The sequence below is a fragment of the Schistocerca piceifrons genome, chromosome 7 (assembly GCF_021461385.2).
Source record: "Schistocerca piceifrons isolate TAMUIC-IGC-003096 chromosome 7, iqSchPice1.1, whole genome shotgun sequence".
NCBI lineage: Eukaryota > Metazoa > Arthropoda > Insecta > Orthoptera > Acrididae > Schistocerca > Schistocerca piceifrons.
In genome coordinates, this window is record NC_060144.1 from 151,226,476 (window position 1) to 151,246,479 (window position 20,004).

General features: G+C 40.2%; 1 pseudogene; it reads left to right on the plus strand.

Annotated features, from left to right (window-relative positions):
- Nucleotides 1–3,231: 3,231 nt before the first annotated feature.
- Nucleotides 3,232–3,349, plus strand: LOC124709261 (annotated as a pseudogene).
- Nucleotides 3,350–20,004: the final 16,655 nt, after the last annotated feature.

Sequence of the window (20,004 nt, forward strand, 5' to 3'; positions counted from 1 at the left end):
CTACTACTGTAATTCTCAATATTATGTGACTCAATGTCCTTCACCTTATGAGCTAACTACCCTGAATTACTGGAATGTCGATTTGTCCTGTCCATCCTCATGATCATGGAGCACTATATTTGGTTTTTGCACTAATTGTACGTTGGTGTACCTTGTAAGAGCGTGGTGTTGACACGACATGCTGTCCACCACCGTGAGCGACGAAGACGTTATTATGGTCGCACTGTTTGGTGTACCTAGTGTACTGCCAAAATGAAAACATGGAACATTACTACGACAGTTCAGTGTCTTGGGTACGCTGATAAATTCTGATGGGAAAAGAACTTCAAATTGTGTCACTTCTGTGGAAAGATATGGACTTTCAGAACAGCTGTGTGCAATCTAAAGTGCTACAACCATGATGCAATCCTTCCCTTTCCTATCCTAATTCTTGTCACACAGTGAAGATCATTTTTTGCTAACATCATTTATGTTCATGGGTTATACATTTTTTTTTCGATTTGCTGAACTCCAGTGCGAGTACACTTATGTCACTTGTCGACATGATTTTTTTGCCATTATGTTTATTTGTTGTGAAAATGCTAAAGACATTTTTTTCGATTTGTTCTGAAGTACAGTATATGTGCAATCTTGTCTTTTATATTGTATATACATTTTTATTTTGATGATATGTTCTGAACTACAGTGTATGTGCACCTATGTTATGTGTTAATATGTTTTCTACTGAACTTCAGTGCCTGTGCACTTTTTTCATTTTTTAATATGATTTGTACTCATTCTGTATACCTTTTATGATTTCCTGATATGTTCATTACTTCAGTGCGTATGCACTTATGTCATTAGTTACTCATTGTATATACATTTCGTCATTTGCTGATATGTTCTCAACTGCAGTGCATGTGCACTCATGTCACTTGTCAACATGATTTTTTGCCATTCTGTTTATTTGTTCTGAAAATGCTAAAGAATTTTTTCAGTGCGTGTGCACTTTGTTAGCTATCAAATAATTTGTATATACAGTTTTCTGATTTGCTACTATGTTCTGTACTCACATTTTGTCTTTGTGTGAAATGTTTTGTACTCGGTGCATGTGCACAACATTTGATTCATGTACTACATCAAAATATTCTGTAAATTGTACAAGTTGATTAATTAAAGAAAAATTTTGCCGCGCTTGGCAAGTCCAAATGACTCACCATCGCTGCCAAATTTTTGCCCCCCCAGTGGAGGGTTATGAAACACGTATGTTATGTGGCGGCGATGGCGAGGCATTGCAGAGTCTTTGACCAGAGAGCCTTTTATCGTGGTTAGTCTGCGCTTGATCGCGCGAGTGTTGCGTGCAGTACTCTAGTAGTCGTCGTGCAGTATACTCTGTCGGTAGCAGTAGCTCAGTTCAGTTGCGTCCAATAGTCGGTCGGTAGCAGTTGTGCAGTATAGTTGCGAGCAGTCTGTCAGTAGGCAGTCTGTGAGCAGTGCAGTATGTCGGTAGTAGCAGTCGAGTGCAGTTGTGTGTGAGGAGTCGGCGCGCGTCGACATGGCATTCTGGTCAAGATACAGGACGAGGTATATTATTTTTAAATGCGCTCAGCTAATAATGTAAATTAACTGTAACTAATTTGTGCAATAATCGCCCCAATTATAATTTTGATTTCAAAGCAATTTTTTACAAAAAAAAACCATTTAATTGAACCAACGATTTCCTTACATTTCCCTTAAAGAAAAGTTTCAGTTAAATTTAAAAAAAAAATATAAATAGTATTTGCAATGTATTTCCTCCAAGCCGTGGCCAACAATAAGAGCAGAAGTTTGACATGGAGTTATACTGAGGTAAGAAATTAATTCTGATTTTTTTTGCACAGGGCCAAAGACCGATATTTCGGTTTAATTGAGTTATCATTATCACTGGGATTTTTATTAGCATTGAATTGTTTTTCATTATTTTCGTGACAGCTTACATCTTGAGTCAGATTGCGATTCTCATTTTTTATTGTCATTAAATTTATTTGCTAAGGAGGTTACGCTTGGCTCTCATTTCTATTAAATATTGTATTTTTAAATTTTTGTGGGGAGGTTACAATGTTGATAGGAGGGGCGTGTGGTCGGCACACTGCTCTCCAGGTCGTTATGGTGGTTTTCTTTGACTGGAGCCGCTACTGTTCGGTCGAGTAGCTCCTCAATTGGCATCACGAGGCTGAGTGCACCCCGAAAAATGGCAACAGTGCATGGCACCCTAGATGGTCACCCATTCAAGTGCCGGCCACTCCCGACAACGCCTAACTTAGGTGATCTCACGGGAACCGGTGTATCCACTGTGGCAAGGCCGTTGCCTAATTCGTAAATAAAGAATATTTTAATAAACTAACTAATAATAATAACAATATATTATAAATGTCTCACTCTTTTGCCTACAAAACCCTGGTTTTCAACATACTCTCCGATCAATGCGACAGCCTTGCGTCATCTGACTGGGAGAGCCTGCATGCCCACAGCGTAACACTCTGCTGGTCGACGTCGGAGCCAACGTCATGCTGCGTAAATAACCTCCCTATCATCCACCGATCCCAAAACACCATCATTTGCAGCTGTAGTGGTGTCAAGCGAGGGCTCATTGGAGGGCAGACTGGAGGTCCTTCGTGTTTTCCAATGAAAGCTGGTTCTGACTCGGTGCCAGTGATGGTCGTGTGTTGGTTAGGAGAAGGCCAGTTGATGGCCTGTCTGCGTGCTAGACACACTGGACCTACTCCTGGAGTTACGGCGTGGGGTGCGATTTCGAATGACAGCAAGACCACTCCAGTGGTTATCCCACGCACCCTGACTGATAACCTGTACGTTAATCTGGTGATTCGACCTATTGTGCTGCCATTCACGAACAACATTCGAGGGAGAGTTTTCCAACGGGATAACGCTCGTCCACATACCGCTGTTGTAACCCAACATGCTCTTCAGATTGTCTACATGTTTCCTTGGCCTGCTCAGTCACCATATCTACCTCCAATCGAGCCTACACGGGACATCATCGGATGACAATTCTACCATCACCCACAGTCAGTATTAATTGTCCCTGTATTGAGTGACCAAGCACAACAGGTATGGAACTCGTTTCCATAAACTGACATCCAGCTCCTGTACAACACAATGTCTGCATGTCTGTATGCTTCCATTCAACATTCTGTCAGTTACAGCGGTTACTAACGTACCAGCTTTCATATTGCAAAGGGTTATCTCACGCTGGGCAAAGGCCTTGCCGCAGTGGATACACCGGTTCCCGTCAGATCACCGAAGTTAAGCGCTGTTGGGTGTGGCATGCACTTGGATGGGTGACCATCCGGGCCGCCATGCGCTGTTGCCGTTTGTAGGGGTGCACTAAGCCTCGTGATGCCAATTGAGGAGCTACTCGACCGAATAGTAGCGGCTCCAGTATCAGAAAACCATCGTAACGACCGGGAGAGCGGTGTGCTGACCACACGCCCCTCCTATCCGCATCCTCAGCTGAGGATGACAAGGCGGTCGGATGGTCCCGATGGACCTCTTGTGGCATGAAGACAGAGTGCTGCTTTCATCTCACGCTGACATTAGCCTGTGAACTTGCAATGTTAATCACTTAAATGCCTTACCTAGACCAACGTATTCCCGAAATTTCATTACTCCAAGTTAATTATTTTTTTAGTGTTGCGATTTTTTCCCAGCAGTGTATGTTCTTCCTGCTATACTGCAAACACAAAGTAAGTAAAATTTCGTTATTTGCTATCCTTTTCATTTCTTTCATCCACCCCATATTCTCAAGTCACTATGTCTCCCATTTCGCCTGCAATACATATTCGCTTAACGATTGATCAGCAGACTCAGGCAACTGTTCAGTCCATAGACAAACTGAAAATATAGACACTGCCCTTACTTGACCCGGATGACATTATTTTAATTCACTTAACAGAAATAAATTATATGTAATCTACAGTGCCTGAAGTTCCTTTTGATGTTTTCCGTCATCGTCGCTCTTCTGGCTAGATTGTGAAACTAATATAAAATCACGCGCAGTTAAGGGGGGACGTATGCGAAATTACGCGGTTACATATAGCTAATGGTACTTTTACTGTTCGAGAGATAAATGAAAAAAATTTTTCATATGTTGCCATTATGTTATAGGCTATAATCTGGGATTTTTCAATTTTTTTGTCACCGTAGTTGATCAGGACGCTGCTGGATACTTTCAGAACACGTACTATCCCATGAGGACCATTTTCTCAAACGTTACTTTACCCATCACTTTCAAAATGTGGTAGGCTATTCTTAATAACTAGGTAAATAAATCTTTGTATCAGTTTTTTAATATCGGCTTTAGAAATTTATAAATTTATACATGTAATAGATAGCAATTTTTATTTCAGAAGAATTTTAATAAATTTGACAGTAACGCACTTTGAAAAATGTTGTACCGCAGGAAGTTGTGTTTTAGTATGTACAAAGTCTGTAGCAAATTTCACCTTTTCATCTGCAATGGTTCATCAGAAAATGTTCCTTATATACCGACAAATGTAACTATGAGGAATGCATGAAAAAGATTTTACTGGCGTTAATGCCAGAAACAAGTACGTTAATGCCGACCGTAACAATACATTTGGTTGTTTTGGCCTTCATGATCTCTTTGCGTCCAGACTGATGCTTCTGCTGCGCACTTTTGGCAATATGCATCACTAACATTTCAGAACACTTCATAAGCACATTATCAATGTTCTTCCATAGGTTTTCAGTCAATCGTCCTGTATGAAATCATAGTTTGATAGGGTCCTGATTCTGCCTGTGTTACCATCACTGAACACTATACAATCATCAAGTGAGGCTATTTTAACAACAGTAGATGAGCAAAATGTTGTCTTTCGGCGTCTCCTCTAAGTAAGGTTATTGAAGCTAGGTTTTGCGTCCCACCATATGCGAATATCTTTAATAAATCATAATTAATCGCATGGTTAATGGGCTGACAGCCTTCTGTACTCTACTGACGTCTTCTCTGATGGCAGGAAATAATAAAATATCGCAAACAAGCAGAGAGTCGCGTAGAAAAGGGACTGTGAAACTGCGCATTCGTTGAAACAAGATGATTTTTACATCATACGTAGGAGGAAAGAAACTCTGAAAACTGGAGACAGAATTTCTACATGCTACAGAACTGTCTGGTGTCAAAACAAATTTCATCGTTTTTGACCAGTTTTACATACATCCCCCATTAACAGAGTGAGAAGTCTACGTTAGTTTCATCTTACACATAAGGTTTAGTTGAATCATAATTTGTGTGGACTTTAAACGCTACGTCACACACATATTCACCAAACAGCAAGAAATACGTACCTCCAAACCACGAGTTCCTAATGAGATAAAGTGCTCACAACTTGGAGCGCACAAGGATATCAGCAAAGAGTTGCAAGTTTGTGGCCGCAAAACCGAATAATCCACGACGACATAACGCGAGTTCTGTAATCCTCAGTGTCTCTCGTTTCTACGGCAACGCTATGACGTCAGTAAACAAGCCGAGGTTCCTCACTGGCTGCTATGTGGGGACAGAGACTACTGAATTACTGCCTCTGCTGCTGCCAGCTGCTGCTTTCCTGAGACAATATTTGCCTTTCAGGTAACATACAATCACAATTGTGAATCTGTCGAAAAAAACGTTTCATAAGGTGAGATAGGCGCCGGTAAACGGCGTGAGTCTCCCGCACCTTGAAATATAACGTGAATATGGGACAAGTGCTGCACAACGTATGCAGAACTGTGAGTGTGTTATTTACATAAGGTTTCAACAAGTTTAATCATGATGAAACAGCGCAGAATTTCGCTAAAATCTGATTCCACAATATACTGCGTATTGTGCCAAGATACTAAGTTTCATATCGAACAATGGAAACCGTCATATGAATAAATTAATAAGTCAAATAATTCACAGCATTTCGCACAGAAAATCAGTATAAACATTTGCATAAATTGACACCGCTTCTACAAACGCAAACTCCGAGTATGTGCCAAGTAAATTAAAAGTCAGCCTTTGATCGAGGTGACGCTGTGGTTAGCACATTAGTTCTGCATTCTCCTAATCTCTCGTTGTGATTTATGTTTTTGGCTTCTCTCCCTAACTCACTTAAGGCGGATGTCGGAATGGTTTGGATGACACGGCAGGCCGCAGTGGTCGAGCGGTTCTAGGCGCTTCAGTCAAGAACCGCGCAACAGCCACGGTCGCAGGTTCGAATCCGGCCTCGGGCATGGATGTGTGTGATGTCCTTAGGTTAGTTAGGTTTAAGTAGTTCTAAGTTCTAGGGGACTGATGACCTCAGATGTTAAGTCCCATAGTGCTCAGAGCCATTTGAACCATTTTAGATGACACTGGCGGTTTCTTGCTCCATCCTTTCATTGTCCGAGCTTCAACTCCGCCTCTCATGAACTTGTCGTCCATTCTTCGTTCTATGCTTACTCTTCCTCCTTTTAAATGTGAGTCGATTATTTTCACCGTTTTATTCGCAGCAACAACTGCGCACGAGAAAAATCTTTGATATATTGCAGGGAAACAGGAGTCTTGGAAGACCCAACTGTCTTTTCTTTGGTTTATACAGGATGTCTCTCCTAATACACCATCAGTCGCACTTTCTCTGGTGTTTCAGCAGATATTTGCAATCTCGTTTTTTAATTTCGCAGTTGGAGTCATCCCAAACAAATAGTGCTCATCACGTTTTTCGTGCGACACCCATTATCAGCAGAAAGTGTCGCTTTGTTTCCATTACAAACAAAAAGTTTTGAAATCGAAGTTTTATGTCAACGAGCGAGGTGGCGCTGTGGTTATTACACTGGACTCGCATTCAGGAGGACGACTGTCCAAACCCGCGTCTGGTCATCCCGATTTAAAATTCAAATGGCTCTGAGCACTATGGGACTTAATTTCTGAGGTCATCAGTCGGCTATAACTTAGAACTACTTAAACCTAACTAACGTAAGGACATCACACACATCCATGCCCGAGGCAGGATTCGAACCTGCGACCAGAGCGGAATCGCGCGACCGCTATGGTCGCAGGTTCGAATCCTGCCTCGGGCATGGATGTGTGTGATGTCCTTAGGTTAGTTAGGTTTAAGTAGTTCTAAGTTCTAGGGGACTGATGACCTCAGGTGTTAAGTCCCATAGTGCTCAGAGCCATTTGAACCATTTTTACTTAAACCTAACTAACCTAAGGACATCATACACATCCATGCCCGAGCCAGGATTCGAACCTGCGACCGTAGCGGTCGCGCGGTTCCAGAACCGCTCGGCCACCCCAGCCGGCCATCCTGATTAAGGTTTTCTGTGATTTCCCTAAATCGCATCAGTCGAATTCCTGGATAGTTCCTTTTAAAGGACTCGGCCAGTTTACTTCCCCATCCCTCGTTAATCCGATGGGGCCGATGACCTCGCTCCTCGCTGTTTGGTCCCCTCACCCAAATCAACCAACCAACCAATTTCACGTACCAATCGATAGAGCGCACCCAAGTAAATCTAATCCGATATATTTTTTACGGGGTTAATAAAACGCGGAGAATAAACAGAAATCCAGCAGCGATTAAGCAGCGCTGCTGCATGGCGATAGCAATCGGCGAAGGCCAGAGCAGTGCTGTCACTGCTGTATTACTGGCCATTCTTTCAGTCTTGTTGCACCTGTTAATACATGAAAGATGTGACGGGTAGTAATTGTTTAGGTTAACACCACTTACACAACGCAGAAACGAAACTGAATTGATAGTTTGTAGAACGCGTGAGGGTGGAGGGGGGATGGGGGAGGGGTGAGGGCGGGAGGTGTCCTGGACCTAGGGGTGTGGAGAATTCTTAATATTCTGGAAGACGAATGGCGATTTATAAGTAGCCATAAAAAAGTTCCAGTTCCGACTTTTAAATCATTTGCTTCAAGGAAAAAGGAAGCACCTGACTGCACTATATTTTTCCTTTCCTTAATAGATGGGGGCGGGGGGGGGGGGGCATGGGAGGGGGCTGCTGTCCCCTTGCTCCCTCGTATGGACGCTCCTGGTCATCACTTTCTCATTGGTTCGATGAAGCCGGCCACGAATTTCTTTCCTGTCTGAACCTTTTCATCTCAGATAGTGCTTGCAATCTACATCCTCAATTACATGCTGGATGTATTCCAGTCTCTGTCCTCCTGTACAGTATTTATCCTTTACAGTTCTCTCCACTACCATAGAACTTATTCCCCAATGTCTTAGCAGATTTATTATCAGCATGTCCCTACTTCCTTTAGTGTTTTCCGTACATTCCATATTAATTTCCTAGTCGATTCTGCGGAGCACCTCCTCATTCCTTATCTTATCAGTTCACCGAATTTTCAGCATTCTTCTTTAACAACACATCTCAAACACTTCCAGTCTCTTCGTTTCCGGTTTTCCCACAGTCCGTTATTTACTAACATACAATGTTGCGCTCCAAACCTACATTTGCAGAAATTTCCTCCCCATATTAAGACCGATGTGTGATACTAGAAAACTTCTCTTCGTTTGGAATGCCCTCTTTTTTGTGCTAATCAGCATTTTATGTCCTCCATGCTTTGTTTGTCATGTACGACTTTGCTTCCAAGGTAGCAGAATACCCTAACTTCGTCTTCTTCCTGGTACCAAATTTTTATTTTAAGTTTTCCGCCAATCTCATTTCTTCTACTCTTCATTATTTTCGTCTTTCTTCGGTTTACTCCCAATATGAATCTGTACTCATTACACCGTTCATTTCATTCAACCATTCCGGCATTTCTTCTTTGCAACCACTAAGGATACAAATGTCAACAACTCTCATCATTTATATGCTCCGCTTTATTTACCCCATTGTTTGTTCGACGGATAGATAGAACAGTAGGGGCGAAAGACTGCATCACTGTCTTACACCCTTTTTAATCCGGCCACTTCGTTCTTGGGCTTCCAGTATTATTGTCCTTTCGTGTTTCTTCTACATTTTCTATATCACCTACTCCTATTTTTCTCAGAATTTCGAATATCTTGCACCATTTCACTCTGTCAAATACCTATGAATGAGTCTTGATTTTTCTTCAGCCTTGCTTCCTTTATCAGTTGCAACTCTGAACTGCCTCTCTGATGCCGCTACCTTTCCATAGCCAAGCGGATCGTCATCTAACAGATCTTCAATTTTCTCTTCCGTTATTCTGTATATTACTCTTGTTAGCAGCTTGGATGCATGAGTCGGGAAGCTAGTTGTGTAATAGTTCTCACACTTACGCGCTCTTGCTATCCTTGGGGACTGTACGGATGATATTTTTCAGAAAGTCCGATGGTATGTCTGCGGACTCATGTAGTCTACACATTAACCTGAATAGTCGCTTGATTGCCACTTTCTCTAATGATTTCATAAATTCTGAAGAAATCTTATCTATCCCTTCTCCCTTCCAACTATCTGCTTAGAGAAAAATAACAAAAATCTTACACTATAACACACGAGTGTATGTATTTCACCCGTTATGATGAACCGTATCTCGCTCTTTTTTTTTCACCAGTGTGTATCAATATATCTTTCAAAAAGTCTACGTAAAGAGGATGGAAGGTACTGAGCCATTAGATATTGTAAGCTATTAACAATGTCGTTTTGAAAATCGGTCGTGAATCTCAAACATATCACACATCAAAGTCGATACTGCAAACAAAAGATCTGTTTTTCTAACAAGCTCTTTTATGAACAAAGCAAACATTGTCCAGCATCTTCTGCCTGAGTCATCACAAACAAATCTGCATCAGGAATAACGAAATTAAGGACTGTTTGCTTGAAGTTACGTGAACAAAACTAATTCTGGCGAATGTAGGATGTGGCCTCTTTTCTGGTGAAAGTATACGCAGACTCCTTGTTTGTTATCACAGTAAAAAGGCGAAGCGTCGCTGCTAGCCGTCCAATCTGTGCTGATGGCAAAACAACACGCGGTCGCCGTCAGCACGGGCGAGTCCTCATGAATATGGTTTGCTTCTGGGAAGAAGTACACTACGACAAGCGAACTTAGTTTCCAGACGTGGATACTGACTGGCACCGTTCCACGAGAAAGAAAAGGATCGCTAAAGCAAGGTCTGCGGGTAATTTTCCAGGACTGTAATCACAGTCCACCGTGTACGAAACCGTTTCACAACTTTGACGTCATCTTTCAAACAACGAATTTTCGCAGAGGAAGTGAATGTAAGAAGAAATGCCAGAAAAAAGGAAACAGAGGTCGTATTAGTCTCCCAAATCTAATGTTTTAGAATGGAATCAGAAACATGTGTCTTCATCTAAATTGAACGTTCTGCCTCTATGAATGAAACCTAAAGCTAAAAACCAAAAAATAATAAGAGAAGCAAGAAAGAACAGAAAACGCTGAAAAGAATGAGTAAGCACGTCTATAGCTAAAACAGTGTCAGATTATAAATATCTCTATTTAGAAGTGAAATTAAAAGTAACTTCTCAGTAGAGACTATAAGACATACGCTACCTAGCACAAGAATATCGACTAAAAACATAAAACCCATGATAAATAACGAATATACACGAAAGCCTGAAATGACTGTAGAAAAAAAGAAAAACCAAGGAAATTTAAATATCTTGAATAAATCATCCAATAAAATTAATTACAATAAATATATAATTAAAGAAAGAATAAAGAGACTAGTAAAAGCATAATGTTTATCTAGGAACGTCTACTACGAGAAACTTTCTCTAAAAATAAATGGAAGTCTCAACACTGCAGTGATTCGACCAGAGTAGTTAAGTGAACGCAAATGGCTAGCAAAGAATTTATCACTAGACAGATTAGAAACACAAGGAGGAAGGACTGCAAGAATAATTATTAGAGCAATACAGTCAACGTGAAAGAGTAATACGAGAGGCGTCAGAATATATAGAAAGTATTAAAGGTAGGAACATAGACCGTTATAAGATTCAAAAAACTGAAATAAGAAAACTTTCCTGAACCAGAATGAAAAATGCTCTTATCATAGCGCAAAAAAAGGCGAATACTTTTTGGGAAGAGTTAGGTGTGTAAAAGAATGGATCTACGTTTCCGACACATCTGGCAGCTTCAACGACATTTAAATCATACCATCTTGAAACCTTCGCGCGTTTTTACTTCTTAGTATCAGTGCCCATGTCATGTAATACAATGAATCGTGTCAAGTAGAGTAATATATGACATATTACGTCGTGGCACATAACATGACTCATGCCATCATGTCACCGAACATGGCAATAAAGTTTAGGATATATACATCCCCACTCCTGGTACTTCCTATTATAGACTCATCCCACTCTCCAGAAGCACGTAAATGTATATCTGTTCTTACATCCCTCACCACACATGTAACAAGGAGTGTATTTGGCGGAGAAGTGGTCCCATCGGGGAAAAAATCAACCTGTCCCCCTCCAGCCAGATATCAAAAAATTGTTTTAGCATTCTCCCAGGAACAAATCCACCCCAGAAATTTTATCCCGCCAGGGAAAACTGTTTTAATTATTATATGTGTATATTGTACACTGTTTACTACGACTGACAAATCTTCTAAATTTTGGGCTTCAGGGACTTTAGCTCATAAACTGCGAGGTGCATGGGCGCCAACACCCTGCAGCTGAGAGAGCTCACTCTACGGTGGAAACAGGGTTAACTAGTAAAAAAGCGTGGATATGTCAAGCTCCCCCCATGAACCATGGACCTTGCCGTTGGTGGGGAGGCTTGCGTGCCTCAGCGATACAGATGGCCGTACCGTAGGTGCAACCACAACGGAGGGGTATCTGTTGAGAGGCCAGACAAACATGTGGTTCCTGAAGAGGGGCAGCAGCCTTTTCAGTAGTTGCAGGGGCAACAGTCTGGATGATTGACTGATCTGGCCTTGTAACATTAACCAAAACGGCCTTGCTGTGCTGGTACTGCGAACGGCTGAAAGCAAGGGGAAACTACAGCCGTAATTTTTCCCGAGGACATGCAGCTTTACTGTATGATTAAATGATGATGGCGTCCTCTTGGGTAAAATATTCCGGAGGTAAAATAGTCCCCCATTCGGATCTCCGGGCGGGGACTACTCAAGAGGACGTCGTTATCAGGAGAAAGAAAACTGGCGTTCTACGGATCGGAGCGTGGAATGTCAGATCCCTTAATCGGGCAGGTAGGTTAGAAAATTTAAAAAGGGAAATGGATAGGTTAAAGTTAGATATAGTGGGAATTAGTGAAGTTCGGTGGCAGGAGGAACAAGACTTTTGGTCAGGTGATTACAGGGTTATAAATACAAAATCAAATAGGGGTAATGCAGGAGTAGGTTTAATAATGAATAAAAAATAGGAGTGCGGATTAGCTACTACAAACAGCATAGTGAACGCATTATTGTGGCCAAGATAGACACAAAGCCCATGCCTACTACAGTAGTACAAGTTTATATGCCAACTGGCTCTGCAGATGATGAAGAAATAGATGAAATGTATGACGAGATAAAAGAAATTATTCAGGTAGTGAAGGGAGACGAAAATTTAATAGTCATGGGTGACTGGAATTCGTCAGTGGGAAAAGGGAGAGAAGGAAACATAGTAGGTGAATATGGATTGGGGGGAAGAAATGAAAGAGGAAGCCGCCTTGTAGAATTTTGCACAGAGTATAACTTAATCATAGCTAACACTTGGTTCAAGAATCATAAAAGAAGGTTGTATACCTGGAAGAATCCTGGAGATACTAGTAGGTATCAGATAGATTATATAATGGTAAGATAGAGATTTAGGAACCAGGTTTTAAATTGTAAGACATTTCCAGGGGCAGATGTGGATTCTGACCACAATCTATTGGTTATGAACTGCAGATTGAAACTGAAGAAACTCCAAAAAGGTGGGAATCTAAGGAGATGGGACCTGGATAAACTGAAAGAACCAGAGGTTGTAGAGAGTTTCAGGGAGAGCATAAGGGAACAATTGACAGGAATGGGGGAAAGAAATACAGTAGAAGAAGACTGGGTAGCTGTGAGAGATGAAGTAGTGAAGGCAGCAGACGATCAAGTAGGTAAAAAGGCGAGGGCTAATAGAAATCCTTGGGTAACAGAAGAAATATTGAATTTAATTGATGAAAGGAGAAAATATAAAAATGCAGTAAATGAAGCAGACAAAAAGGAATACAAACGTCTCAAAAATGAGATCGACAGGAAGTGCAAAATGGCTAAGCAGGGATGGCTAGAGGATAAATGTAAGGGTGTAGAGGCTTGTCTCACTAGGGGTAAGATAGATACTGCCTACAGGAAAATTAAAGAGACCTTTGGAGAGAAGAGAACCACTTGCATGAATATCAAGAGCTCAGATGGAAACCCAGTTCTAAGCAAAGAAGGAAAGGCAGAAAGGTGGAAGGAGTATATAGAGGGTTTATACAAGGGCGATGTACTTGAGGACAATATTATGGAAATGGACGAGGATGTAGATGAAGACGAAATGGGAGATAAGATACTGCGTGAAGAGTTTGACAGAGCACTGAAAGACCTGAGTCGAAACAAGGCCCCGGGTGTAGACAACATTCCATTAGAACTACTGACGGCCTTGGGAGAGCCAGTCATGACAAAACTCTACCATCTGGTGAGCAAGATGTATGAGACAGGTGAAATACCCTCAGACTTCAAGAAGAATATAATAATTCCAATCCCAAAGAAAGCAGGTGTTGACAGATGTGAAAATTACCGAACTATCAGTTTAATAAGTCACAGCTGCAAAATACTAACGCGAATTCTTTACAGACGAGTGGAAAAACTGGTAGAAACGGACCTCGGGGAAGATCAGTTTGGATTCCGTAGAAATGTTGGAACACGTGAGGCAATACTAACCTTACGACTTATCTTAGAAGAAAGATTAAGAAAAGGCAAACCTACGTTTCTAGCATTTGTAGACTTAGAGAAAGCTTTTGACAATGTTAACTGGAATACACTCTTTCAAATTCTGAAGGTGGCAGGTATAAAATACAGGGAGCGAAAGGCTATTTACAATTTGAACAGAAATCAGATGGCAGTTATAAGAGTCGAGGGGCATGAAAGGGAAGCAGTGGTTGGGAAAGGAGTGAGACAGGGTTGTAGCCTCTCCCCGATGTTATTCAATCTGTATATTGAGCTAGCAGTAAAGGAAACAAAAGAAAAATTCGGAGTAGGTATTAAAATTCATGGAGAAGAAATAAAAACTTTGAGGTTCGCCGATGACATTGTAATTCTGTCAGAGACAGCAAAGGACTTGGAAGAGCAGTTGAACGGAATGGACAGTGTCTTGAAAGGAGGATATAAGATGAACATCAACAAAAGCAAAACGAGGATAATGGAATGTAGTCAAATTAAATCGGGTGATGCTGAGGGAATTAGATTAGGAAATGAGACACTTAAAGTAGTAAAGGAGTTTTGCTATTTAGGGAGTAAAATAACTGATGATGGTCGAAGTAGAGAGGATATAAAATGTAGACTGGCAATGGCAAGGAAATAGTTTCTGAAGAAGAGAAATTTGTTAACATCGAACATAGATTTAAGTGTCAGGAAGTCGTTTCTGAAAGTATTTGTATGGAGTGTAGCCATGTATGGAAGTGAAACATGGACGATAACTAGTTTGGACAAGAAGAGAATAGAAGCTTTCGAAATGTGGTGCTACAGAAGAATGCTGAAGATAAGGTGGGTAGATCACGTAACTAATGAGGAGGTATTGAATAGGATTGGGGAGAAGAGAAGTTTGTGGCACAGTTTGACTAGAAGAAGGGATCGGTTGGTAGGACATGTTTTGAGGCATCAAGGGCTCACAAATTTAGCATTGGAGGGCAGCATGGAGGGTAAAAATCGTAGAGGGAGACCAAGAGATGAATACACTAAGCAGATTCAGAAGGATGTAGGTTGCAGTAGGTACTGGGAGATGAAGAAGCTTGCACAAGATAGAGTAGCATGGAGAGCTGCATCAAACCAGTCTCAGGACTGAAGACCACAACAACAACATGTCAAGCTGTTTCAGTTTAAATATCTTTGAAGCTGTCAGATAAGTCGAAAAGCTGGTTCCCTTTTTTTACATCCATAACACTGCTCAGGACGTTTTCACCCTTTTTGTGCCATGATACGAGCATTTTTCATTCTGGATCCCAACTTTTACCCTATTATAATTTTGACACTAAATCGGCATAGCTTAACAATCGATACAGATTTTTATTGATCCAGATGGCGACTGATCCGGTATATGTTTTTAATCGTTTTTCCAACCATGTTGCTTGAGTTGGGCACCCTTAGTCTGGCTCCTCTACAGTCACCTGCCTGGTATGATTGAGCCTGTCCAGTATAGCCCACTGTGTCCTCAGAGCACACAAGCCTCATCCACACATGTCTTTGAGAGATTTTTGTTTTTATTTTTTATTTGTTTGATAGTTTTTAATTTTTATTTTGTTACTTTGTTTTATTTTTTAATTTTTTTAAAATTTTGTTTTATTTTTTATTGTGTATTGGTTTTACAGTTACATCCATTTTAATAACACACACGAGATTATATTCAGAGACATATGAAAAATAATCATAAATATTGAGTAAAGCACATAGAATAACTGCAAAAATAAATACGATACCTAACGAAATGGTAAATATTGTGTGAAGTTTATGACGTTAGTGTATGTAAATGGTTTATATTACGTAGATGAACTTACGATACGACAATATTACATAGATAAACTTACTTCAAAGCTCACTATATAGCAATCTGAATCATTGGCACAACAAATTATAAACTATTGAAGAGCATACATCTTGGTTTTATCTCTTATCTTAAAATCCTTGTCATTCTTTATTTAAAGAACGAATTAATAACAACTGAACGTTAAGGAACCGCCGCTAGAAAACCTCACTTGAATAATTTTGAAGCGAAATGTTGCGACAGTTAATCAGAACTAAGTGTGAGTATGGTGGGCTGAGATAAGCACAAGAACTGCAAAATAAAGTATGCTTGAACATAGTATTAATTGTTCAGTCTTGTTCGCAAATTGACAGACTTGTTGCGTCCGAAAATAAATTTTCTTCAAGGTAGCACAGTAGTTTTTGAAGAAACCGCAATAAAACATTTTATACTGGTTAGAAAGGATCTGACCTTTTTTCTTACTATTGTTTTTATAGCAGTTTTCAGATTAGGTTAATTTTGTACGTGCTCATTGATAAAGCTCTGAATGCTCGATCAAATGGTATATCACTTTGTGCAGGGCTTTTTTCCTTACTATTGTTTTTATAGCAGTTTTCAGATTAGGTTAATTTTGTACGTGCTCATTGATAAAGCTCTGAATGCTCGATCAAATGGTATATCACTTTGTGCAGGGTTGGGAGTAATTCTGATCTGGTACATGCTTTTTTTTGTGCACGTCCAAATATTTTTCGATGATTTTCAGCCAGTGGTGAATAAAATCTCTAACGTATGAACAGTGAAAGAATTGCAAACTATAATAACCAATTTTCTCCAAATATATTCAAATACAGCGCTTAAAATTCAACACATTTCTATGACACACAGTTTTATGTGCAAAAGCGTGATTTGTCTCACGTAAAAGCCAAACGATGAGAGATTTTTGAAAATGCTCCATATAATTACCGTAAGAACATATTTCTTATTATAATCTGTATCACTTTAAACCGTCTTAGCACGTGAGTAAAACAGGATTTCACGTGCATTTCATGTTCAACTCTAGACCGCTATATCGTGGCAACGGATAAAGCTTTCGCAATACAACAGGAAGATCTTTAGTTACACGCATTTGTCAACCTTCTTACAAAATTTTAACCGATTCGCACAAGTCTGAAACATAGAAGTTGCGCACGTAAAAAACTCACAAACACGTGTTTTTTTTCACGTAAAATCCGAATGAAGCAAGATTTTTGAAGGCGAGATTTCAATTTTATCGTAAGAACGATCTTTTTGTTTGTTTGTAAACTGATTCCGAGCATTAAATTCACATAAGAACGAATTTTAGGTGCTACATTTAGCTCGACTTTAAACCATCGTATCACTATAACGGATATATTTTAATGGTTAAAAAGAATTTTGTTTTGACTTTATCTACTTATCTATCTTCGTGAAAAATTTGGACAGATTTGTATAAGTTTAAAGCACGCAAGTGGTACGCATTAAAACGTCCCAGACAAACTTGTTTCTTGCACTTAACAATAAGATTTTTTAAAAACCTAATAGCTTAGACCAAGGTCCGATACACCGGTGGACCAAACTTGATTCATCAACTTCGCTCCAGTTCGAAGTATTTAACGGTGACTGTTTTTCCACGGAAAATCAGAAAGTGTACGTAAAATCGGAACGATGGTGACTGCTCATGCACGTAAACTCGGAACGGTACTCATACATATGGTGCCATTCGCTGAGCATAATTTCAGCTCAGTCAAAATCTTTTGGAGAAAGAATCAATCAGTTCACACAATTTGCTTGGGCCCCAGCACTAGTTCGTCGTTTAAACCTTGCTTAATATACTGTAACATAGCTAGATTCAGACAAATGTTCGAATGGCTATACAAAAGGCCGCTGATCAGGGCTAAATCAAAAACTTTTTACCCCATCTTTTTGGCTCAAATAGGAACCGAGCACCAAGACCCCCTCTCTCCCACCTCCACCCAATCCCCCTCCGAAACTGTGATCTTGCGCGCGGCCTTTTCATACGTATTTGTTACAGTGCTTCCGCGCTGTAACGATAAGAAGGTAAAGGTAAAAGATAAAGTCTGTGGCGCAAGCCCTCGGCTGCTGGTAGAGTGCCGGCCGAAGTGGCCGTGCGGTTAAAGGCGCTGCCGTCTGGAACCGCAAGACCGCTACGGTCGCAGGTTCGAATCCCGCCTCGGGCATGGATGTTTGTGATATCCTTAGGTTAGTTAGGTTTAACTAGTTCTAAGTTCTAGGGGACTAATGACCTCAGCAGTTGAATCCCATAGTGCTCAGAGCCATTTGAACCATTTTTTTGCTGGTAGAGTGCAGCTCTTCTGTCCCCAGCGGCATTAGGAGAGGGAAGGGTGGCGGATCCATCTCCCCAACCGCTCTTTGCTGTTGAACGCTTACACGGAGTGACATTTGCACGGGTTGGCACTCGCACGGAGCCGGTGACTCTTGACGGGTTAAACCAGTTTTCCACAGGTACAGGCACACGAAGTCAAGCAGTTCAGCACAGCTACTCGTTCGAGCTGGCACACGTTCACACCACAGCAGTGAGCAATAATGTATCGCTTCAGTGTGGCTCGTTAACGCCTTTCGTGGCAAATTTATTTTGAAGACAGTTTTTTAATGATAACTGACAATGTTCAATATAATGAGAAATGACAACGAAATTCAAATAATGAGAACTGACATTGAAATTCAACATAATGAGAACTGACCACTAAGTTCAACATCTCATTTAAGATTATGATGGTACAATGAGCAGGGGGCAGCTAAGTAAGAAACACGGTATTTCATACGACTGTTGCAGCCTTATGACGACTTCCGTTTTAGGACGAAATTTAAATTGGCAAATTTATATTTCGTTACCGTTTTATTTAAATGTTAAACATAAAAACCCAGAATGTCAATGAATATTACTTATTTTGTTTGTCACTAAAGGATCAATGTCTGGTTCCAATTTTCGAGTAATAATAATTCGAAGACAAGCTCTTAAGTTGAAGTCTGCCAGTGAGCTTCTGTGGGTGGCTTTTGTTCTGTTCATTGTGTGAAAAACAGCATGTACATGTAAGTCTAAACATCGAGATAATCGTAGCTGCAAACTTGCAAAGTTGTAAAATTTTACATTGAGGAAACAAAAATCTACGAGACTAAGTTTGCTACGAAACTAATGACGCTAGCTGTAGCCGAATTTCCACACTGTCAACATAATCCGAAAATCGGTGAAACTGCGCAACCCTTGCAAGATGAAAAGCAGTATGGAAACGAGATCTAAATGTAGATTCATTTGTTAAGTGTTTCTCCTGAAAACAAAAATGCTATTCATAGTGAAAACGTTGATAACATTACTGAGACGTTTATTTCTGTGTTCCTATATGATGAATGCTTTCTTCAATCATCTAGTTTAAAAACTTTTATTTCTTTTTTTCATAATTTTTGGACATCGGCTTTTCGTTGTTCTCCTTTCAAGTGCCATAATATTTTGCATGGAATCTCTTGTAAGGTTGTTGTAAACTGATTTTTTTCGTTGTGTTCAAAGTTTTGAAGCACGTTAATAAAACACTAAGCGTATCAAGAGACCACTGCAAACAGTAAACATATAGACCAGGCATCCCGCACTGAAACTCCGACATTAATGTCTCTGACCGCTTTGAAGCTCCTAACCCTACCATCATGCTCCTTTTCATCCCTTTAAAAACAGCTACTCTCCATTTTAAGGGGAGGCTCCATCCTAAAACTTCAATTGTTTTTCAAAAAAATTTAATGGCCATTTTACATCTTTGAAGTGTTTACTCTTCGACACCAAAACGATTTGGCCGTATTCGAATTACAAGTACGTCTAAGAAATCTTTGAAACACGGAGTGCGTAAAGGGATGTGGCACACCGAAAGGTGCCAAAGATAATTTTTGATTTCTATCACCTTCACCCAGAACCAACATTTTTTTTTTCAGTTCAGTTCATTATAATTTATTGCTAGGAATTTTAGACCTATTACCTGGAAACCTTAGACAGGTAGTACTAGTAACTAATCATGTTATAATGTTCCACATACAGTATTTTGTATCACGTATGTAGTAGTACCTCATGTGAACAACAACCATTGGTAATATTAATGAAGAAATAAAACAGAAGATTTTAAAAATAAGAATCAATGAAAAATGTAATATAAAAGGAATTAACTCAATTTCCAAACTAATAACTTCCATCTTACATTACTAGATATGTTACTGGCAGCCCCAGAAGAACTCAAGGTTCGCCAACAAACTACAACTACACCTACTTCTAAACCTAATGTACTACACTATTGTACATCACCCACTGTGGTTGTGCATGCCTCGGCAATCCTCGAGTCTCCGCATAGC